At 39.9% G+C, this 25,708-nt stretch overlaps 1 long non-coding RNA gene across 1 annotated transcript in view; it reads left to right on the top strand.

Moving 5' to 3' along the window:
- The first annotated feature begins 304 nt into the window (after positions 1–304).
- LOC129146079 (uncharacterized) overlaps positions 305–25,708 on the top strand; it is a 55,343-nt gene continuing 29,939 nt past the window's right edge. The window contains exon 1 of the long non-coding RNA XR_008552487.1: positions 305–426. This is a non-coding gene — a long non-coding RNA (uncharacterized LOC129146079). The remainder of the gene's footprint in view (positions 427–25,708) is intronic.

Here is a 25,708-nt window from a genome sequence, read left to right as displayed (position 1 = left end):
GCTCAAAACATCCTCTTGGTAGTCTTTGTATTTAAAATCATAAAATGTTCCATAAAAATTCAACTGCAGGATGATATTTTTTATAATGAAAGCCTTGTGAAGCCTTTTTCATATAAGTAGTATGAGTCCATCTTGGGACTTTTGAAAATTGCAGAAGTATATAAAAACAGTCCTCTTTTTGCCATTATTATTACCATACACTGTTAAATAATTTACTATGTATTCTATTTTTTAATAATTTCATATTATGGATATGTAGCATTATAACTTTGCATTTTGTTTCTTATTATTGTTCAACAGAATATATGGCAACATGAAACAGAAACAACATACACAAAAAAACAGCAATACAACAACAGACCTCTTGTGGGTGGCATCATCCTACACTACCCTCCCCTGCCAAAGACCACCAGAGCCACAGCAAAGGTAAGACCACGAAGGCAACTTTTATTCAGGACTATTGCAACTGGAGAAATAAGAGCACAGTAGAGACCTTGGCTCCATTCGATACAATGATTCATCCCCATGGAGCATGAGGGTCAGTGGATGCAGAATTACTAAGAACAAACTCAAGTCTGGGGAAAGTCAGACTGAACTGACCTAGGATTCCTGCTGAGGACAGACTGAAGAGATTACAGCAAGGGTGGGGTGTTGGTGACATCTGTGGTTGGGGGAGGTCATCTATCCAGGATGGAGGATTCTTGCTTACCTGACTTAGTAGGGTTGTTGCTAAAACTACAGTTTACAAGGAAATGCAGAGATGGGTCTAGGAGAAGTTTTGTGTGTCTGACTAATGATTGGTCAAGCAGAGAGTCTTTGTTACCCCAAGGTTTTTTTTTTTTTTAATGTTGCATTGATTACCTATGTTTAAGTGCCTTATTGAAATATCTTGTTTTAATCTCTAGCCGGTTCAATCTATTTATACTCTAACTTTTCTCACTGTACAATAAGAAAACTATGCTAAGATGTTTAATAACTTTTCTGATGCCACACAGAGAGTAAGACTCATCTAACTTTAGACTGCATAATCTTAACCACGCAAAGTCATGGGGAAACAAGATTATTACAGAAAAGATGACCAACTCTTTCTGAAGTGTTTGTCTAAGATGAAGCCTTTCCTGAAGAGTGGCAACCAAGTGCACGAGTTAGAGGGGATGTTAGGTTTGGAGGCATGTAAAGTGAATCATTCACTTTGGGATACCTTTCTCATGAGTGGCTCGAAGAGAGTATAGCTATGGCAGAGGGCTGCAGTGATGGTGTGAAAGAGAGAATTCCAGAAGCAGGAGGATGAGGGACCAGAAGGGGTGTCTGACTTTCAGTTGTCATTTCTCAGAAGTCTGTTTTGAACTGAGTGTTGTGTTAATCTACCCTTTGTCTAATGTCCTTTACAATTTGGGAAGAATCTGCATATATGTGACCTGATTTCAACACAGCAACAAACCTCTAAAGAAAATACGAGGCTACTCAAATTCGTCACGAAAACTGATGCTCTGAGACCTAATTGTCTGCAGTTATACTAAGGAGACTTTTGTTTCTCCAGTACATGTTTAATGGAGCAAACACTAGGTTGTCCAGCACTGTTAAGATACTGAAGAAGTTCCTGAAGACTAAGAACTTAATAGTATTGTTAGTCAGAGTCATTGGAATATCATTCAAATGGTATTTGTTCCCAGCATGGCCTGGGAACAGTTATTTCACAATTATATCAGTTGTGCTACTGTCTTACAGAAGGATTTATAACAATCAACATTTCAGTAAAATTGCAACATGATTGCCACTGTTCCCCCCCAGGGACTTCAAACAGGATGAATGCTTCTGAGGTTTAGAGGAAAACATTAATGGCATTAGTGGAACAATTACATTAAATTTTTGTCAGAGATGTTCAGACTTTGAAGGTTTGAATTGGGACCTGCTAGAGGTGCAGATGTGATGATGGTGATGTGTGTTGTCCTTAAATTGTGTTGCAACTACCTCAACAAACTCTAGAATTTCTCCTTCACATCTCCCGGGTCTCAACTGTGGAGCCCAGCAGCCACAATACTGTCAGTATCTGGAACTTTCCATACTTTGCCCTGTTTTACTTCCCATCTTTGTCCTGCTTTCTCCTAGGAACATTTTATTAAGATCACATACATGTGAATCCTACTTTTTAGATTTACTTTTGTATGATCACAATCATTGATGATCCCTCTGAAGAGTAGTGGTGAATGCAAGAGGTGGACATCATGACACCAGAACCTTAAAAGTCAAAGGCAGTAGAGCTTTGGGTTTGAATTCTAGCATCTGAAAACTGAGGTTGAGGATTAACTACCTAAGGGATCTTAGAACTCCTAGATAAGGGATCTTAGAACTCCTAGATAATCAGTGGAGACATTGAATACGTCGTCACTTTCTTTACCTTTCTAGTCATCTCATTTACTCCTACTATGTGCTCTATATTCTGGACTTATTTCTTTAAAAAATTTATGTCAAATAAAATGCACTTTTTATTTTCTACCATTATGTTATGTCCCCAAGGCTACATTCATCCGGTGCCTGGTTTTAACCCATTGGGAAATCTTGGCAGAAGATCAGGTATAGGTAGCAGAGCAATATTTGTGTACTGTTGTATACAATGTCAGGTCTTTTTCTAGGGTTTCTGGGAGACAATGTCTAAAATCTTGGGTTTCTCTTAGTGGTAGGAGTATCTAATGTTGATGATGCATATTGGACACCACACCTGAATTTATCCTGACAAAGTAATTCATGGTGGGTTCCTACATAGGAGGACCCTTCAAGAGTCAAGATGGGGAATGATCAGACTGGAAAGGTGAACCAAGCGATCGGAGGATTGGGTCTTGGAGTCAAATGATGTCAGTCTAACCCCCAACCTTTGAAGGGGAGGAGGGAGAAGGTTGAGTTCAGTCATATGGGCCAGACATTCAGTAAATCATTCCTTTGTAATTAAAACTCTTGACATCTGCAGCCCAGGTGAGTGTCCTAGTTGGCGAGCACATCACTGTGCCTGGGGGGTGTTAGTCCTCCCCTCCTGGGAGAGGACGTAGGTGCTGCATGTGTAAGACCCTCCCATACCTCTCACTTTGTTTGGCTTTCTAATAAAGTCTTAATCATAAGTAGAACGCTTCCTGAGTCTTAGCATAATTGCAGTGAACTGTCAACCCTCAGAGTTAGTGGGGACCCTTGAATTTGTGGCCCACTGGTCAGAAGTGTGGGTGGCCTGGAAACTCAGCACAGGAGCTGGCATCTGGTAACCAATATGAAGACAGTCTTGTGGGGGACTGTGCTTCCAGCCTCCAGAGTCTGCCCCAGCTCTGAGTGGGTCATGTTAGAATTGCACTGCAATGTAGCACACACGTCACTGCTTCTTCTGCTGAGATAGGGACACATCCTTGCACACTCCTGATCCTTTCCCAGCATCTCTCTACTTTTGCTTTTTTTTAAAGATCTATTTATTTATACATACAAGAACGGGGGTACAGGCCAGAGGTGCTGGGGGTGAGAGGATTCACCAGAGACAGAGCGGGGAGCAGAACAGGCAGATGGATCGAAGACACTGCTGAGGGGAGTAGCAGGCAAGACAGGAGAGGTCTGCTGTGCCATGTGGGTATCTCCATGGCCGGCCGGGGTCGAACTCACACTGCAGAGGTTGAGGATAACTTCACAGCGCTACACTCAACTGCCTGTACCACCAGGGAGACCTACTTTTGCTTTTAAGGGTGATTATCTGTAACTTTCTTTGGAGGACCATCTTAAGGTGAATAGAGCTATCAGGCCAGTGTTTTGGGTTGAACTGAGACCCTCAAATTCATATGTGCATACTCTAACAACCAGTTCTTCAGAAGGTGACTCCATCTAGAATAGGAACCTTTAAACTGGTGATTGAGTTAAAATGAGGCCATTTGTTGTGTCCTAATACAGTCAGAATGGCGTCCATTATAAGAGGGGATTTGGCGCATAAAGAGACACCACGGACACTCACACAAAGGAGAGATCATGTGGAGACACAGCGAAAAGGTAGCCATCTGGGGTTAAGGAGAGAGTCGGCAAATCAGCTAACATCTTAATATGTGATTTCTAGACTCCTGAACTGTGAGAAAAGACATTATTTTTTAAATATTTATTTATACATACATATAAGAGCTGGGGTACAGGCCAGAGATGCAGGGGGTTGGAGGATTCACCAGAGACAGAGCAGGGAGCATAACAGGCAGACTGACTGAAATACACTGCTGAGGGGAGCAGCGGGCGAGATAGGAGAGGTCTGCTGCGCCATGTGGGTCAGCTCCCTGGCTGGGATTGAACTCGCGCTGCAGTGTCTGTGGATAGCTTCATAGTTCTGAAGCTTAACCCCTTGCACCACCAGGGGGAGCCCCAGAAAACATATTTTTGCGGTTTAAGTTACCTAGTCTGCGGTATCTTATTATGGCATCCCAGGCAAACTAATAGATCCATATGTGCTGAGAAGTAAGAAAGGCTTGAGAATATCGGTCCGAACCCCTAATTAGTGACTGAGCAGCACAGATATAGGAACACCCCGTTGCTTTGCCCTCAGACAACAAGAATTTGGAGACACAATCACCGCCAGTGCTCCTCTGTGTGTTCAGGCTGGAGCTGGAGCTTTGCGTGAAACTACACCCTGTGTGACTTCTTCTCCCTACTCTGTTCTGCTTTCTCCTGGGAGCATTTTGTTATTAGGTCAAGTACATGTGAATCCTACTTTCCAGATCACTTTTGTGTGATCCATTTTAAGACAGGGAATTTATTCAGCTGTGGCTGCTCCAGGGGGATTGCCAGAGTCTGGCCAGGCACTTGATCAGCGTATGGTGAGCTTCTTGAGATGGTTGCAGTGGGTGTTGCCATCTCTGCTTATTAACCGCTCCCTCTAGCTAACCTTCATGGCTGAGGAGAGGCAACAGCTCTGTTGATGCAAGTTCTAGAGTATAGCTTTACCCCCTCTGCTTTCCCTACACTGAGACCACATGCGTCAACTGAAAAATGGAAAAATTACATAACACAAGAAAATCTTGGTATTTATAATCAGTGACTGTGATTGCAAGGTCTTCCTTTTTTTTATTTTTATTTTTTTTGCTATGTTTGTATCTTAGCTAAGAGAAGTAAAATAAAATAGAAAAGTATGACTTTGCCACGTACCAACCAAATGACCAGGGGCAAGGCTAAAGCACTTAAAGCTGTGTCTATCAGCATCTCCATCTGAAAATAGTGTTAATGATGTTCTTTATTATATATGTTGCTTCTAAAATTGAGTTAACGTGTCCAAAATATTCACACTGTAAGTGCTCAATAAATTGCAGCTTCTTGAGTTCTTGGGTCTGTCAAACACTCAAATTTTAGAGTATTAGAGTATTTCAGCCTTTAGTGGAGTATTTGAGTATTTTTATATTTTTCCTTTTTTAATTTATTTTATATAATTTTTACATCATTTTTCATTTTTGCACAATGTCTGCATTTTCATCTTGGTTATAGTCCCCATACAATTCCCCCTTATTTATAGTCCCCATACAATTCCCCCACACACCCCCCTTATTTTGACCCTAATCCCTCCTCTCCTACTCCTCCCCTCCCGTAGTGTGGCTCTGGTTTATAGTTGCTTGTTGATTTTGGTTTTTTCTTTATTATAATTCTTGAGAACAGGGGTAAGAAAAGCTTCTTTTCTTCCAGATGTCTTTCTATGTCCTAATACGTGAACACACTAACCACCTAGTTCTTCCAAAACAGTGCTTTCTGGTGTGTGGTCCACAGATTTATTTATTTATTCATTTATTCAACATATAATTGTGGTAAAAGCACTGATCTAGGAAAATACCAATAAACAGGACCGCTGAAGTCTAGATTAACCTAATGGCTACAGAACAAAGTCTGCAGGACACTTTTCCATTTGAGAAAGTGCCTGAGCTGGGAATTGTGAAGTCCCTTTATTTGAGAAGTCAGCAAAGGCCTCCCGGAATTAGTGGCATTTGAGCAAGACCTTGACATCTAAGGAAAAGTCAGTCATGAAAAAGGGCAGGGCAAAGCAATCACTAGGCCCTGGCATAGGAAAAAAATTGTTTTGTCAGGAAAGAAAAGAAAGGAATAGAGTGAGAAAGTAACAGAGAAAGCAGTAAACCTTCAGAGTTCCCTGACGCACATAAAATTTCTTTTGAGATTGTCCTTATATCCATATAAAGTCACTCAGTTTACACTGGAACAATAGGAAACAAAAGTCATCCTGCCATAAAACTGTTTGAAATTTTCCTTCAGTGCCTCCTATGTAAAATGGGCTTATCTGTCCACATGACCTACGAAACAGGTACAATTAGAATTATAGATACTGGGGCAGATGTGTTTAAAATATTGCTCTCCTCCCTGGTGGCACAAGGGATTAAGCACAATACTATGAAACTATCTGCAGCTTCTGCAGCAGGAATTCAATCCACGGCCGGCCCAGGAGCTACCCACATGGCACAGCAGACCTCTCCTCTCTCGCCCGCTGCTCCCCTCAGCAGTGTATTTCGCCAGTCTGTGTGTTTTGTTCCCAGCTCTGTCTCTGGTGAATCCTCTCACTCCCCACTACTCTGGCCTGTACCCCAGTTCTTATGTGCATAAATAAATAAATCTTTAAAAAATAAAATAAAATAAAATAATGCCAAGTTCTCAGGAAGACCAGAGAAGCACAAAGAAGTTGGAAAAAAAAAGTTAAATGTCAAATATCTGCTCACATGTGCCCTGAAATAACTCCTGGATAGTAACTTTGGAAATATACAGCCGCTCATTCCATCCACATTCCTCCTCATATCTGTGTTCTCTGGTTCTGTACAGATGAATTCAAAATTTTCCTAGAGAAGATTTGGCTCTGAGCTTCTAAATGTTCATCAAAGATAACATTGAAAAATTCAATTATGCTACCTTCTTTTTTTTTCCAAAAGGAAGAAAACCTTGCCATAATCAGTGGAGCTATTTTTAAATTGCAGGAGGGCAGAAATGAAGGTACAAATTAATGAGCTGATGTCATATTAATGTAGTCTTTTTGATCTTGTAATCATGAGCTCTTTACAAATCATGTTGGGTTTCAAGATTGTGATTCGAAACTCCTGGTTGCAGACATATAATTTAAATACCATTAAAGGAAGCTCCAGATGTTCCAGGGGAAACATTTCTTATATTTAAGAATGAAACCAGAAGAGACAATCTTGTCTAACTAACTGTGTGCCCATGGACAATTTCCTTTCTCTCTCAAAGTCTTAAATTGGAATTTATTCCAAATTCCAAAGCTTTGTTTGGAATGACTGATATCTGGGCTCTTTTAGCTTTGAGACTGTCTGAGATGTCCATGATTGTCTAATCCAGGAAAATAAGTCAGGAAACAAAAGTCTCAGAATAAGGTCAAGGGAGAGACCTTAATATTATTTGTTAAAAATTAAGCAAGTCACAGTTTCTTGGAAGGGGTGGGAAAATGGGCTGTGTCTCATAATTCTCCATTCAGATTCTTGTTGCTGCAAGTCCATGTGTCCCCAGAATCCAACCTTCAAAATGTAGGTCACGCTGCTTTGTGATAAGAGTGGTTTCAAAGCATGATCTATATTAGTTCTGTGACAACTTTCTCAATCTTTCAGATTCTTTGACCAGGCAGAAAAGCTTTTACAACAAAACATTTTTGCTAAATGTAGAAAAAGGCGGGGCAAGGGTGGGGGAAGGCATGGAAAACAACCCACCAACAAAAAACTTGACATTTAAAAGTGATTTGGAAACAAAACAAAAATATGAATTATGAAAAAGTGAGTTCAAAATGATGTGCAGTCAGCAACAGTTCCTCAGAGAGCAGGCAAAATAACATTTTAAGCTTTTCAAAAATGAATGTTTTTGTTCTTCTCTGAATATTCTTCATTAGGTAGAAGCTATTTGTTTATTGAAGGTCAGGAATTTTAGCTTAAATGCTAGAACAATTGAATGGAACATGTAGTGTGATTTCTTCAAGGACTACTCAAGGAATTGTTTCTCCTTTGTGGCTTAAACACTTTCAATGGTGCTTTTTTGACAGATGTGTGGTTATGAATATTTATAGTTTGCCAAACATGAAAAATAAAATGTTTTCCTGCAGTCCTAGAATAAAATCTATATGATGCTTTTGGAAGAAATAGGGAGAAACGGTAAACACTTATTTATCTTTGAAGTTGAATCTCCACTCTGGATTATTTGAGCCCTAGAAGACATTACTATTGAATAAGTGAATTAGTTTATTAATTCTTTTAACTCATACCACTTCAGTTATCCTTGATAAAAGCCATCTCCAGTAATGAATTCCATTGTTTGACAGTTATTCCATTAAAGCATTTTTAGGTTTTCTGTTCTTGATTGCAAACAGAATTCTTGGTTGTCCAAACGCCTGTATAGATTACAAGCACCTGAATACAAAGCATAATATTAGATAACATCTGAAACCAAGCCATGTTACCTACATCTTTCCAATCCTGATGCTGCCTCACATACACGTTCATTTTCAACAGCCTCAGTTATAAACCCCTCAGAGGCCCAACACCCATACTCTTATAATCTGATCAATTATGTAGAGCATTATTCATAGGCATATGTCCACTTTACAGGGGAAATATGTGTCTCAGATTCTGATTTCCTGGGAATCAAGAATGCGTTACAAATGATATTTTTATTATTACTTTTTTTAAAGATTTATTTATGCATACAAGAGCTGGCATACAGCCCAGAGGTGTGTGGGGGGGGGGTGAGAGAATTCACCTGAGACAGAATGGAGAGCAGAACAGGCAAGTTGACTGAAATACACTGCTGAAGGGAGCAGTGGGTGAGACAGGAGTGGTCTGCTGCACCATGTGGGTAGCTCCCTGGCTGGGAATTGAACTCATGCTGCAGCGACTGTAGATAGCTTCCTAGTGCTGCATCTTAACCCCTTGTGCCGTGAGGGAGCCCCCACAAATGATATTTTTAAAAGAAATACAATTCCCCATCAAGAAGCAGAGACAAGGCTATTGATGGAAGAACAGGGGAAGATCCAACTCCACCAGTTAATGTAATGAACCGGTTTACTAAGTGTGACTGGTCCCTGGATCTCAGGGGTTACTCTGTTGGGAGGAAGGAGGAATAAGAAGAAAGAATCTACTAGAATTTGTCTTTCGTCTGTCAGTGGCTCAATCACAGGGCATTAAATCTTGCCCCTGCTCCCCGTTACATGGGAGCAGGCGTGGAAGTTCTGGTGTCTCCCCCATTAGCATCCACAAAGAAACCTCAGACAGGCAATAAATCCAAGGACCTACAGGCAAGTTGCGTGTGTGTGAATCCTGTAGTATGACACCAGCATGGAACTGGCTTCAAAAGCATTAGTTACAAGAGATAGCTTGGTGTGGAGGAAGTGAGTTGCTTGATTGTGTCATACACTGTGGCATTTTAAAATCCACACAAGACAAAAAATATAGAGTGTATGGTTTTCCTCTAATTCTATTCTCTTTGAAATTGTTGAAATTTAACAGTTCATTCTCAAATCTGCTTCTAGGTCATATAAATTGTCAGAAACTTCTGCCATAGCGAGAGCCTTGGATTAGGCAGGCATAAAGCAATTTCAAGTTAATGTGCTCACATCCTGACCATGTCTTCTTACTATTAACTATATTTGACTGCATGAACTTTTGGGTCTCTCCATTTCTGTCCTCCAGTTTTTGGCCTACAGCTCCCATGAGATCAGCCTCACTCAATTCTACAACCACAGTGTGTGTGACTGTTAGTGCCATATAAATGTTTAGACTTTTTTTGTAGATTTATTTTTTAAAATTTTTTAATTGCATTGTGTTTTTGAAGATATATTTATGCATACAAGCGCTGGGGTGCAGGCCAGAGGCTGAGAGGACTCACCAGAGACAGAGTCGGGAGCAGAATGGGAGGATCTACTGAAATACACTGCTGAGGGGAGCAGTGGTTCAGACAGGAGAGGTCTGCTGTGCCATGTGGGTCAGCTCCCTGGCCGAGGATCGAACCTGTGCTGCAGTGGCTGGCGATAGCTTGATCGCACTGAGACTTTAACCCCTGCGCCACCAGGGAGGCCCTCTTTAGATGTATTTTTACCACAAGATGCCCACCACCTTAGCATCCATCTTCCTCCCCCATAGTCCATTGGGTAAACATTGAGTTCTTGAACATCACCACTTAATAGTGTGTCTACTCAGCAATTATAAAATATTATTTCCAGTTTAATATATGCCAAGTAAGTTTTGTTAATTAAATGTATAACCTCTATTTAAGGTGACTTATGTAAATATATGCACTATCAAAAATTTATAGCTTGAAAAGTTAAGCTAGGGAATTGGTAGAAAGTGAACTAAGAGTCAGAAAATAGGAAGTCAAAAGAAAATTTTCATATAAAATTCACATCATTGTTTCTACTCCCTTTTTCCCTTTTCGCCTTCCTCATTTTTTTTCTCTGAACTAAGGGTTATTTATACTGACTCAATATGCTTTGATGTACTTGATAAACGTGGATAAATATGAAAGATTTCATTAAAAATTTTAATGAAATTATTTAATGAAACCATGAGAACAAAACTTATGAACAACCCCCAGGGTTGTGTAGCATCATTCTTCATTTATGCTTGGAATAGCTCTGATTCAAAGTAGACAATGTGCAACTTGTAGTCCTAACAGCATTTACGTCATCACATAGCTGGAAATGTTAGTCAATCACTGTCCAAATGTCAGTAGTGAAGTTTGTAGGAGTATTGTTGCCAGCCTGGGGTAGGTGGAGAATCACCATAAAATCATTAATAGTCATTATTTTTACTTTGGCACAATTATTTTCTGGTTTTTTGTTTGTTTGTTTGTTTTTTACAGAGGCATGTTTTATTTATTTGTTTGTTTGTTTGTTTGTTTGTTTTGTTTATACAAGCACTGGGTACAGTCAGAAGCGAGGGAGGGTGAGAGAATTCACCAGAGCCAGAGCGGGGAGCAGAGCAGGCAGAAGGACCGAAGTACACTGCTGAGGGGAGCAGCGGGCGGCAGGAGAGGTCTGCGCGCCATGTGGGACCCTCCTCTGGTGGCCGGGGAGGAGCTGGGGATCGAACCGGCAGCGCAGAGGCTGCGGGCAGCTTCACAACCCAGTGCTCAACCGCTGCGCCACCGGGAAGGCCCGACACAATTATTTTCTTTAAGGCAACATTTGATAAGAAAGAGATAGGGAAGAAGGAGAAAACCTGCCCTTTACTGAAATGATTGTCAAGAAAACAAAATCCTTAGTTGCTCCAGGAGTATTGACAAGTAGTTGCATCCTGACCGAAACCCAGGGAAAGAGGTCCTCTCCAGTGTGTTTGCATGAAATATCTAATATTGCATCATAGTATTTCATTTGAATAATCTCAAATCACTTTGTTGCTACAGCTTATTTTTTTAAAGATTTATTTGCTTATGCATACAAGAACTGGGGTATAGGCCAGAGGTGTGGGGGTGAGAGGATTCACCAGAGACAGAGTGGGAAACAGAACAGGCAGACTGACTGAAATACACTGCTGAAGGGAGCAGAGGGCGAGACAGAAGCGGTCTGCTGTGTCATGTGGGTAGCTCCCTGGCCGGGATCGAACTTATACCACAGTGGCTGGTGATAGTTTGATAGTGCTGAGACTTAACCCTGCACTACCAGGGAGGCCGTTGCTCTAACTTCTAAATCCCAAAATAGCTGTCCTTCAATATGTCATCATTTACCTCCTACTAAGATATGGAAAAAAGAGGAAAGTCCATTTCTTTTAAGAAAAACTGAACTAAATTTTTAGGAACAATCTTTCCCTTAATATTTTACACCTCATTTAACTCAGAATATACAAAATGGGAGATGTATTATTGTGATTGTTAAGAGCTAGGGGCCTTTTTACTAATTTTAATATTCATAACATTTTCCTATCCTTAAATTAAAAATGGGTTTCTGGGGAACACCCTGGTGGTGCAAGGGGTTAAAAGTGTCAGCACTAGGAAGCTATCAGCAGACACTGCAGCATGAGTTCGATCCCCAACCAGGGAGCGACCCACATGGTGCGGCAGACCTCTCCTGTCTCGCCTGCTGCTCCCCTCAGCAGTGTATTTCAGTCAACCCGCCTGTTGCTCCCCACTCTGCATCTGGTGAATCCTCTCATGCCTCCCCGCAACCCCGCCACACCTCTGGCTTATGCCCCAACTCTTGTATGCATAAATAAATAAAATAAATTTTAAAGAAAAAAAATGGATTTCCTTTTACATCAAATATCCTTTTCCAAAAATTCTTTTTTTCCCCAACTTTCCAAACACTAAAATCTCATTAATGCAGATGTCAAAAAGTAAAGAGTCTCCACTGAACTTCCTTTTGAAATTAAAAATATCTTTATTTTTAAATCTATTCTGTGAAGGACATAGAGTGAAAAGAATTATTTTCTTAAGGTTTCCCAAATGCCTGTATATATGGATTGATGTAAAGGGGGAAACTCTGTACTGTTTTTCCTTTTTATAAATGAATAGTAGTCTATTATTCGTTGAAGAAAGTAGGGAAAGTGCTGTTATGCTATCAAAATGATAAGCAAACACAATAACAAAGTATATTTTCTTAATTCACTTGCTGGGGTGTTATATGCACAAAGGAAACTAGGACACCAGGGCTAACAAGAAGCAGATTTACTGCACCGGTGCTGACTCAGCAGATACAAAGGCTGAGCCCTGTCTATAGGAAGTCAGGGGCTTATATACACTTTTAATTTCTACAAGGTTCCAGGTGGGTTTGCATTGGCAGCTGTACATGGTCAGATAGGACGTGGCTACATACCAAGAGGTGAGTTGTATAGTTGCATACCGAGGAGTGAGTAAGGGTCAGTAGACATGGGATCCCCAGATCCATTCTGCCTCATGACAATACATGGTCTATCATGAAGCAAGAGTCATACCAGGAGCTAAGTTGCATACCAGGGACTGAGCAAAGGTTGTTACTCAAGACCCCCAAATGCTTATCTCAGGTCACCATGCTTCAGGGGAACTTCGGGGAAAGAGAGGGACAGAGAGAAACCCTTCCCCACCCTCAGCGGAAATCTTCCTAATCACTTAATCACTTCAGGAAGGGTGACAATTAAGAAAGCACTAGTTTTGACAGTTTCCCTTTTCAGTGGCTTATGTGGCAACCCGTTCTCTCATAATAGCAGGCAAGATTTAGATCTGGGAAGAGAAAATCAACGAAAACCCTCTCTTTTTTTCTTCTCCATATAATCGGCAGTCTTCTATAGAAATTAAGACTCTGAATTGCATTAGAATTAAGACCAGCTAATGCAGCCTGCATTTGAATTTTAAATCTGCACGTGGTTGTCTGCATTTATTACTAAGCTTTAACTTATAGAAGAGCAGATGGTTCCCTGTGCTCCGGATCAAATACTGTCAACTACTTATTTGATCGTCTGCATTGGGTTTTTGATTTAAATAATTGAGCTTTTGCAGTCAGTGCTTCTGAAATCTGACCTGCTTCTTGCTGCCTTTCTGATTGTGGCAACCATTTTTGGCTCTTCACCAAGGCCTGTTTCCACCAACTTTTCAGTATAATTAATCCAAAAATGGAAATTAAGAAGCAAATGTTTGTACTTCTTCAGCACATAGTGTCTTCAGTCTTCCATTTCAAATAATCAAGTAGATAATCTGTGTTGGATTTAATAAACCATTATTCACAAAGGGAACATCAATTTATTGATTTCCTTGTTTCCTTTTATGGTAGACTATTTGCAAAAAAATGCTCCAATCAGCCTCTTCTTTCTATTCACTCCCCTTTGCTCTGTGACTTTGAAACTTCTCCTATCAAGAAGTAGAGTGTATTTGCTTATTCCTTGAGTCTGTTCTGGTCTTATGACTTGTTTTGATCAATAGAGTATAGTGTTAGGGACAGTCTGGCAATTTGCAGGCCAGTGAATTATCTCCACCAAGATCAGCAAAACCAATGATGTAAAACTTGTGGGGACCTTACATAAGAACAATATAGCTGGGCCTCCCTGGTGGCGCAGGTGGTTGAGCGCAGCATTGTGAAGCTGTCCGCAGCCTCTCCAGTGCCAGTTCGATCCCCGCCGGCCTCGGAGCAACCCACAGGGCGAGCAGACCTCTCCTGTCTCGCCCGCTGCTCCCCTCAGCAGTGTATTTCATCAGTCTGCGTGTTCTGTTCCCGGCTCTGTCTCTGGTGAATCCTCTCACCCTCCTGTGCATCTGGCCTATACCCCGGTTCTTGTATAAATAAAATAAATCTTTTTTTTTAAAAAAAAAAAAAAACATAGCTGAGCACGGTCTAATTTTCCACTCCACAACAATGAAAGCTGAGTAAACTGTTGTTTTGATACTGTTTAAACTCTTGTTATTTTAAGCCAGTAAGCTTCAGTGCTGTTCACTATAAAACAATAGCTAACCGATACGATCTCTATTTTCCACTAAGCATTTTGTTTCTGTATGGCTTAGCAGTTCACATATGGGTTTCCAATCTAGCAGACTTTTAACTACTTGTTTAATTTGATACATTTCAAATTAGCCCTGGTGTGCCCCTGATTATTCAGTCTGTTATCAGATATCTGTTTCTACTCTATGACACTCACCAAGGAAGGTGTTTTGGATAGAGTGGTGACCGGGCAGAAAGCCTGATGGTACTTTCATTCTAGAAAGACAGCAATATTCATTCGTGAGGAATGTCACAGGAGTACAGCGATGCCTTTGTGACTTCCAAATACACAAGTGCTAGCTAGTTACACCAACTCCATCTCTTTCAAATGGAAAGGACGCATTCCCTAAGGATTGAACATAGCTACATCTTTTAGAATGGACTATTCTTTACCTGAAAATAATAATCCTATGGACTGGGACTAAGATCTTGACTCTACCATTATTAGCTATTACTTAACCTCTCTAAATTCTGTTTGCATTTCAATAAAACAGAACTAACCCATCTAAAACATTTGTGTTAGTGGAAATCATGTTTCTGAGCCTCAATTTATTTACCTTAAGTTTTCATAATAACTGAATCTCTATAGTCACTACCAGTTCTAATGAATAGTCAAAAAGAGTAACCCAAAAGCATCAAATTTTGGTTAAGATGTTCTTGATAGTGGCGCAGGGGTTAAAGACAGTGCTATCAACAGCCATTGTAGCATGAGTTTGATCCCTGGACTATCAGGGAGGTGACCCCATGGGTCTCGACTGCTGCTCCCCTCAGCAGTGTTTTTCGGTAGATCTTCCTATTCTCCCCACTCTGTCTCTGGTGAATGCTATCACCCCCACACACACACATCTGTGGCCTACACCTCAGCTCTTGTATGCATAAATAAATAAATATTAAAAATATAAAAGGTGTTCTTGATAGATTTTTCTTCATGGCATCTGAAGGCCTGCACTTCTTTTTCCTGGAGTCATAGTTGTTGTTCTGAACTGATTGGCACAGTTACTGAGCCAATCCCCATGTGAATTACACAGATTGCTTAGTTGAACTGAGAATATGATCAGAACATCCAGGAACTTCAGATCATTAGTCATTTCAAGGGAAGAAACAGATGGCTTCCCTGGTAGAGGGGTTTTCACCTCCCACAGAATTTGAACACCATTATAGAAGGAGATCTAATTGTTCAGGGAAGTATTTGTGAGTTACCTTCAACCTAAATCTGTAATTCTCCCCTTTGTCATAATGTATGTATATGTGTGTGAAATGTGCTATATTAGCAGAAAGAATTCCCTGAAAGAGAAAAATTTTACATTCATTCAAGTCAGTTATCATGGGTGTGTATCTGGTAGGAGTTACACAAAGTGACTGAAAGTGCTCCCTTCTCAGAGGTATTCAAAACAAACAAGCTAACACAGAAACACGTTTGTATCATGCACATATAACATACAAACCAGTTCTTTTTTCACTCTTAGCACCATTGATACTTGAAGCTGGATAACTATTCATTGTGAGGGGCTATCTTGTGAGTTGTAGAGAGTTTCCTATCACCCCCATCTCTTCCCACTAGATATTAGCAATCAAAAATGTCTCTGGATACTGCCAATGTCCACTAATCTCCCTTGGTTAAGAAAAACCAGTATACAAGGGTCAGAATATCAAAAGGATAAAGGAAATAAGTTCATATCCAGCGTCACTGAGTGGAGGAGAGCAATTAAAATATTAATTTTCTATCTATTAGTACAGATTTATTATCCACTCAGCCATCCATTTGTCTGTTTCTATATATAAAGCATAGCACTGGAGACAGTGAGATGCAAAATCCCAGTCATTTTCACCGTAGAAAAACATAATCTCCCCAAATACATCATCAGATATAATCTCATGATTTTCTAGTACACCATGACCAGTAAGAATGGCTTAGAAAGTAATAGATACAGACCTGGAAAGGTAATATGGAATCAGAAAGATGATTATTTAGGTTTTAAATCTGTCATTTATCACTGTACTAGCATGTGATTTTGGAAAGTTTATGTGCCCTGTGTTAGTTTGTTAGGGCTGCCAAACCAAAGTTCCAAAGACTGGGTGAACTGACCAAGAGAAAGTTATCTCCCACATTCTGGAGATTAGAAATTTGCGATCATGGCATTGACAAGTTGTTTTTTTTATTTTGAGGCCTCTGTCTCTGACTGTCTTCTCCCTGTGTCTTCACAACAATTGCCCTTGTGTCTCTATGTCCTATTTCCCATTTGTTAAATAGGGACAGTAGTGATACTGAATTAGAAATCACCCAGGGGCCTCATTTAACATAACTGCTTGCTCAGAGCCCTTTTCTCCAAATACAGTAACTTTCAGAGGTACTGAGAGATTAGGACTGCAGCATATACATTTTGGGAAGGACACAGTCCAATCCATGACATCATCTCTCTAAGTCTCATCTCCTTATCTATAATACGGAGGTATATGCCACATATCTTATAGCTGACTGCTGTGCACGGTAAATGAAGACCGAGAGCTAGATGATAGAAGTTACATGTTATGCTTTTATAGCTCACTTAGCATAGTGTTTAAAACACAACACATACACCAAAATTAACTATTCTCGTGGTATTTTATTCTGTGTAAACTGACAGTATTAGTGAGAAGGAGACTTTGGGTAGAGCTGGACAGTCAGATGCAGCTGAGAGCATGAAATTCAAGGAGGAAGAAGTTACCTGCAATGGATAAGGGCATAGAGTCCATTTTAGAAGTGAAAAGTTTTCTTGATTCTAATATTCACAATTTTAAAAACTATTATTTAGAATAGAATTTTTAAAGTGGGGCTTCCTGGTGGCACAGGCGGTTGAGCTCAGTGCTGTGAAGCAATCCACAGCCTCTGCAGTGTGGGTTCCATCCCTGCCGGCTGCAGATACCCACATGGTGCGGCAGACCTCTCCTGTCTTACCCACTGCTCCCCTCAACAGTGTACTTCGGTCAGTCTGCCTGTTCTGTCTCCTGCTCTGTCTCTGGTGAATCCTCTCACCCTCCCACACATCTGGCCTGTACCCCAATTCTTGTATGTATAAAAAAATAAATAAAATCTTAAAAATTTAGGGGCCTCCCCGGTGGCGCAGCGGTTGAGCGCTGGGTTGCGAAGCTGCCCGCGGCCTCTGCGGCGCCGGTTCGATCCCCGGCTGCTCCCCGTCCACCGGCGAGGGTCCCACATGGTGCGCAGACCTCTCCTGCCGCCCGCTGCTCCCCTTAGCAGTGTACCTCGGTCCTTCTGCCTGCTCTGCTCCCTGCTCTGGCTCTGGTGAATTCTCTCACCCTCCCGCGCTTCTGACTGTACCCAGTGCATGTATAAACAAAACAAACAAACAAACCAGCAAAACAAATAAATAAAGCATGCCTCTATAAAAAAAAAAAAAAAAAAAAAAATCTTAAAAAATTTAAAGTATGTCTTACATTCAACATGCTCATTTATTCTTGTTTTTTTTTTTAAGTAAGCTTACTTCCATTCTGTTATTAAATCATTTTCTACTATCATTAGTTAATTTATGACTCAGTAGTTACAGAATTGGTGTTCACCTGGACTGTAGAAAGAACTTCTAATAGTGAAAGTGTAGGTAGGTAGATGCTTAATTAATGAGGATTTTTCTGTTCTTACAGCATAAAATGTTTCTCTAAGCCAAAGTGACTGGAAGCCCAGGTGTAAATAATAGGACTAAGAAAGGTAGAATGAGTTGACCCTGAGGAGACAAGAATGAACTTGGTATCAGGCCAGTGGGTTGTTGAGTTAAGCCCTAGACAGGAGACTCCACGCTGATGCCCCCTGACCCTCAACCATCTTAGGGAAACAGAAAAATTGGACTTGCTGAAAATACAGTAGGTACCAGATGCTACTTCCTGTCTTAGACCTCTGTGTTGACTACAAGTAAAACAATATTAAAAAACACATATGAGGAAACAGCTAATAGCAGATGAATTGGAAGTTCAGTTGTCTCATATACATGAAGTCTCATCTGTATGTATGTGTGTGTATATATGTGTGTGTGTGTGTATGTGTATATATTCATGCTCAAAATACTACCACAGGAAATGAAATTGATGTATGGAATAAGTCAAAAGGAAGTTTCATATTTGCACATTAGTAATTTGTTGATTAATTCTTTCTTCTAAAGATTCATTTTTACTTATTTGTGCATACAAGATCTGGGGTGTAGGCCAGAGGTATTGGGGGTGAGAGGGTTCACCAGAGACAGAGTGGAAAGCAGAACAGGCGGATCTACTGAAATACACTGCTGAGGGGAGCAGCAGGCAAGACAGGAGAGGTCTGCTGTGCCATGTGGGTAGCTCCCTGGCCGGGAATCATACTCAGGCTTTATTGGTGAAAGCCATGAGAGTTAACACCTAGGCCACCAGGGAGGTCCTGAGTCAATGTAATTCTTTAGTTAAGTAGGCCTAATTTTGAATGTCAACCACAGCTACTTCAATTCTCACATCACTTACTCCTCCCCCCACCAATCTTAGTTTGTCTTTTCTGTAAAATGGTTGAGACCATTGGTTCTCCAGGTTTAGTTATGAAGATTAAATAAAATAATGATTGCATGATGAACATGTAATGAAACAGCAGTTTCATAGTAGGTACCTGATCCATGCTTTCCCCAACCCCCTTTACCTTTGTTGAACAGGGAAATATAAATCAATGTCTAATGATGTGTAGGAATAGAGAAAATTGCATTTTCACATAAGCAAGTTTCTGATAATTTATTATAACTTAGGGACAGTTTTTTATAGAAAAACATTTCAAATTATAATTTGACTCCATATAGCCTGGGAACACTAAACACATCATAAACCACAAAGACAAATATTTACAAAGACAGATGCACAAGAGCATTTCCATTACCACTGCATTTCCCCAGGGGACTCACCTGACCTGGAACAGTTTCTATAAATTTCTAAAATGAAATAAAATATGTGAATTTCCTCCTGAAGGTATCAGAGAAAACAGTTCCAAAATGCATCACTGTAAGAAATAGAATCTAGTCCCTTAGTGCTCTGAGGGTCCCTGCCATATTATAATAAGGCCAATTTAGTAGACACACAGTAGACACACAGACTTACTGCTTACTTAGGTGCAAAAGTCAGTCCCATTTCATAAAGTGAGGCTCCAAAAACGCCTGGAAGAAAGCAATCTTCAGTTTGAGTCCACTTTTACCTCATTGGATTTGTGCGTTTCTGTCTTTTCAGCCATTAGTTGAGCACCTGATCATGGTGGTAAATATTTTTATTTATTTATTTTTTAAAGATTTATTTATTTATTTATACAAGCACTGGGTAGAAGTCAGAAGCGTGGAAGGGTGAGAGAATTCCAGAGCAGGGAACAGAACAGGCAGACTGATGAAATACACTGCTGAGGGGAGCAGCAGGCGCAGCAGGAGAGGTCTACGCGCCATGTGGGACCCTCACTGGCCAGCCAGGGATCGAACCGGCGCTGCAGAGGCTGCGGGCAACTTCGCAGCCCAGCGCTCAACCACTGCACCACCAGGGGAGGCCCGGTAAATATTTTTATAATGATAAACTAAAATGCCTTTGTTAGACTTCCCTATCTGGATCTCTGCTTTCATACACAAATATCTCTATGACATAGCCTGCTCTTCATGGCTGTCTTGAATAGTAGCTTAACGATTTCTGCTAGATTTCAGAACTATTTTTGGATTCCTTTTCAGCCATCTTGTGCTTAGAATACCAAAACTGTTGTCATTGACTAAACAGTAACCGCCTCTGTATTTGTTGTCTTTTTTTTTTTCCTAACTTATTTAAATGACACAAAACCAAAAGAGGTAGCAATGAATAGTTACAACTTCAGTGTGATAGAACAGGGGATTCTAGGCTTAAGAGAACCAAGTGATTGACCAAAGTTCATGAATTTGATAAGAGAACATGTGTCTGATTCCAGTATCCGTCATCTTTTCACCATTCCTAGCTCAAGAAAAAAAAGACCAAAGTGAAAATGTGGATAGAATAGACAACTGAATTCAGCCACTGGAATTTGTTTCCTGATAATTCTAGGTTCCATTAAGAATAATGAGGAAGAAATGCCTTTAAATTCCCATCCAGTTTAAAATCTATATGTATAGCTATGTGGCGACAAGAGTCTTCATTCTAATTTACTTTTATTTAGGTCCATGTCAAAGGGTTTTGACATGAAAATAAATTCTCCAAAATTAAGCTGAGATAGAGTATTGAAATATAAATGAAGACACAGTGGAAGAGAAATAGAAGCACAAAACTGATTTTGCAGTTCAGGCTTTAGATTCCCTTCATTAATTGTTCTGTCTATTCTTGTTTTCCCTGGTCTACCCCACATAGAAAGCTTTTCAGAAGTGACATGACAAAGATGATGCTTTAAATGCAGACCTACTCAATTTATAATAATGTGTCTCAGAATCAGACTTGGGGGAAGAGAATTGTGCAGAGATGAACAAGTCCAATGAAGGTATTCACGACCTGATGGGAGAATTAGATGGAAATTCCAAACAAAACAAAACAAAACAAAACAAAACAGTGCCTTTAGCATCTGGACAATGAAGCAGTGTGAGAGAGGTTGATTTTTCTGTGATTTTAAACCAGTATTGTGTGTGAATTAATCAGATCCAATACAGGCATGAGTAACTATAATTAAAAAGATAAACTGGAAAATGTGAAGTGAGGACCAGTGAAAAATATGAGCCTGGGATGAGGGAGACAATGATAAGAGTGGTGTGATAAATTCTGTGGCAATCACAAGAATAATCATACTCTTCTTTTTAATTGTGACATAATTGACATGTAGTATATTAACTTCAGCTGTGTAATGTAGTGATTGGCTGTTTCTTTATATAGCAAAATGACCATCAAAGCAAGTGTAGCTATTGCTTTTTTTCAAGTTTGCTTTTCGTTGGTGGAATACCACTGACATTAGCCCTTGAGACTTTCAACATTGTTGACCATGTACTTAAGATTCAGTCGTTGTCTGTCTAAACTCAATTCTACCACAGTCTTGCTTACACTTAACACTGCAGTCAACTTGATCTGCTTAAAGTTTCCCAAAAGCATTTATTTTTATTTTTGTAATCTTTGTCTGTGCTACTTTATCTGCTTGTAATCCATGACCCCTGCCTATGCTGTCTCTGCTTGCTAGAGTCAATCTAAGTTTCTTCTACTGTGACATCTTCATACATGTTCATAGACTAATACATGCAGATAAGGGGATTTCTGTTCTCTTCCTAGGACACTTTGCATTGGTTTTCCGTAGAACGAGGATGGAATTAAGCTGTACTTGACTATGTAGACCTGTGTCTGGTGTATGTGTGCTATGTTTATACCATAGAAAATACTCCATTCTCTTGAAATAATGTTTTTTCTGTTTTTCTGCCTCCTCACAATTTACTGCCAGCCAACAATATGTTTCAAAACCCTTCTTTCTTTTCCTGTGACAGACATCACTAATCTATCGCAGCAGGTTTCTTTTGAATGAAGACACGTGGTTTCTGAATCATTGTCATTGTAACACTCAAGACAGGACTACCAATCCAACATGATTGGTCCACCAGTTAAGATTAAAGGAACAGTTTCATCTTGGTTATATTCCCCATACAATTCCCACCCCCCTTATTTTGACTCTAATCCTCTCCCCCTCCCCTGTAGTGTGTCTCTGGTTTATAGTTGCTTATTGATTTGGATTCTGACTTTATTATAATTAGATTTTATCCTGGTCCCTTATTTAGTATTGCTAAATTCCTGCTATGAGTGAGACCATCTGGTATTTTTCTTTTTCTTTCTGGCTTATTTTGCTGAGCACAATCCCTTCCATGTTGCAGCTCCATTCATGTTGCTGCAACTTGCATGAGTTTATCTTTCGTGATTGCTGAGTAATATTCCATTGTGTATATGTACCACATCTTCTTGATCCAGGAAAAAATACTAATTATAATGAAGTAAAAATCAAAATCAACAAGAAACTATAAAACAGAGACACACTACAGTGGAGGAGGGGAAGAAGGGAGTAGGATCAAACAAGGATGGTGGGAATTGTATGGGGGCTATAACCAAGAAGAAAATGCATACATTGTGCAAAAATGAAAAATGATGTAAAAATATATAAAATAAAGTAATAAAAAAGTTGTCTTTACCATTTAGTAATAAATATTTCATGTAGCATGAATTGAAACTATACATTGTTACCTCTCACATTTTACCCTCAGTTTTAGTATCCTTTGATAATTATTGCCTGAAACTATTATTACCTTGACTGTGCACAAATTAAAATAAATCTTCTCATTTAAAAATAAAAAAGATTAAAGCAACAGTTTTAATATTAACATGCATTGAACATTTACTACATTTTTATGTTATAATATGTAAAGCTTTTTGCTATACCTGGCCCAAGAAAAAAGCCAATCACATTTTGTGTTTGAGTGATTGAATTGTGTGTTTGATTAAATTATTGTTAAACAATATTTGACCAATGTATCTTCCCTGAAGTTCTTTTAATTTCTCTATTTCTGCTTGTCCCCTAAGCACAAGGACTCCTTAACTGTCATGTCCTACAGATACTTTCCAGCACCTGCAAAATGAAAGGTTGCAAACATGTTGTAGACATGAGATATTTTCCACATTAATTGATTTACTGACTGTACAGAATCTTTCTGCTAAGACAAGTGGTGAGACCATGGAGTTTAAAGATTTATTTATGCATACAAGAACTGGGGTACAGGCCGGGTGTGTGTGTGTGTGAGGATTCACTAGAGACAGAATGGGGAACAGAACAAGCAAATTGTCTGAAATACACTGCTGAGGGGAGCAGCGGGTGAGTCAGGAGAGGTCTGTTGCACCATGTGGGTAGCTCCCTGGCCAGGGATCAAAGTTGTGCTGCAGTGACTGTGGATAACTTCATAGTACTGCATCTTAACCCCTTGTTCCACCAGGGAGGCCCTGGTACTCATTTCTAAATAGCTGTTCTACCCAGCCAGTCTTAAGGTTGACATCGCTGACTTTCTCCATGTGGAGTACACAGACTAGAACTGTGGGTGTGGCCTATGAGGAAGACTCCTCTGCTGTGGACATTTTTTTTTTTAAGATTTATTTATTTATGCATACAAAAGCTGGAGTACAGACCAGAGGAGTGGGTGTTGAGAGGATTCACCAGAGACAGAGCGGGGAATAGAACAGGGAGATGGACCAAAATACACTGCTGAGAGGAGCAGCAGGCGAGACAGGAGAGGTCTGCTGCACCATGTGGGTAGCTCCCCGGCTGGGGATGGAACTCGTACTGCAATGGCTGTGGGCAGCTTCATAGGTTGCGTCTTAACCCTTTGCACCACCAGGGAGGCCCTGCTGTGGACATTCTTGATGTGGGGTTGGAATAACGTAACATCCCAAGACCAAGTGTTTTTTCACATTTCCACACTGGGGGAGAATTTGTTCATGATTCCATATCTGTCCTATTTTATAGTGGCTGACAGCCACAGAATAGCTAAGAAATATATTTGTGCTCAATAATGACCACCAATACCAGCCCTTCAGAGGACTAATTTTGTGTATAACACAGGTGTATTGCTTGTACTTATCCGTGAACCAATGATTGCTGTCGTTCTTGCTGCAGTTTTAAAGATAAGAAAAAAAAAGATTATTTTCACTACAGATGACTTATAAAACATGATGTGGGAACTACATTTCTCACTATATCTTAGATTTTAAATATAACTACATACTGAATTTTGTAAGCTCTTAAGAGAGAGTGTAAATCTATTCTTTGAAAAGAAAGACAGTAAAAAGACTTTATTTTTGGCCCATTAGGATTATCTATTCTGATAATGTAGTTTCTAAAACTATTTAATTATGTAGTGTTAGCTGGTACTTTCTGTTGAAGGAGAAAAGCACCATTATTCGCTAATAATACAAAGACACTCTATTCAGAATATAATGTGAAGTCTTCTCGCATTCGTCCACAATGGAATCATCTACAAACCAGTTCATGTGATCTTTATACATAGCCTTTTTCCATGGCTACCTTCCTGGTTTTTTCCCTATTCCTTCCTGCTCCATCCAACACCATTTCTTTGTTTCCCTCACTTCATGCCCTTGGACATGGGTTCTTATTAAATTCCTTGTTTCCATCTGGTCTTCCCTTTGATATTAGATGAAAAGAAATTTCTCAAGGTTCTTAAGGTTCCTCCAATATTACCTCTTTAGAAGAAAAAGTAGTTTTTATAATATTTGGCCCTTTTTATGGCATAAATCCAGTACAAGCATTCCTATAATGCAAGCTTTGGCTAACTTTCTGCACCGTGTAGTATAATAATAGCACTGGGCCTCCCTGGTGGCGCAGCGGTTGAGCGCTGGGTTGCGAACCTGCCCGCGGCCTCTGCGGCGCTGGTTCGATCCCCGGCTGCTCCCCGGCCACCAGAGGAGGGTCCCACATGGTGCGCAGACCTCTCCTGCCGCCCGCTGCTCCCCTCAGCAGTGTGCTCCGGTCCTTCTGCCTGCTCTGCTCCCCGCTCTGGCTCTGGTGAATTCTCTCACCCTCCCGTGCTTCTGGCTGTACCCAGTGCATGTGTAAACAAAAACAAACAAACAAAAACAAATAAATAAATAAACATGCCTCTATAAAAAAAAAAAAAATAGCACTGATCACAGAGTTCCCATACGAGGCCACCATCCTGTATGAATTGAGAGGCAAGAAAACAGTTGTTTCTCTCTTAACCATAGTATATTAATGTTTCTATGATAATAACATGTTATTATTTCAACTATTTGAGAATATAGTGATGTTAAGCAGTAAGCAAGGTAATTCAATATCCTGTTTGATAAAACCAGCAGTTTATAAGTAGATGGTGCCCAACAGACATCTCCCAAACCTCCTGCCATGGAAGTGATGCTCTGATTGAATGCAGAAGTATAGATTGATTGACTCCTGAATTGATCTTGCTGTTCTTGAGGGCTGTCCACTAGTTAATAATGAAGAAGGTTGGTATTTGGAAGTTTGGAGAATCTGAAGCAATATATTTTTCTAGAACAAAAGAAACACTTATTTTTCAATTTAGTTCAGCAAAGATTCATTGAGCCAAAGTAGACAAACATTTAATTGAATAAAATGCCTAACATCATTACAAGATGTTTATAATAAAAATATTTTCGAAATGGTCAGCCATATGCTAGTCACATTGCTTTTTCTTGACTAGGAAATAGAAGAAATCCAGTAATTCACCTTATCTACATGTGGAAAACAGAAAATCATATTGAAAAAAAAAATGACACATTCACTGT

Source organism: Talpa occidentalis, unplaced genomic scaffold (assembly GCF_014898055.3).
Source record: "Talpa occidentalis isolate TD23 unplaced genomic scaffold, MPIMG_talOcc4v2.1 talOcc4.17, whole genome shotgun sequence".
In the NCBI taxonomy this organism is placed as follows: domain Eukaryota; kingdom Metazoa; phylum Chordata; class Mammalia; order Eulipotyphla; family Talpidae; genus Talpa; species Talpa occidentalis.
This window is presented reverse-complemented; position numbering and strand designations above follow the sequence as displayed.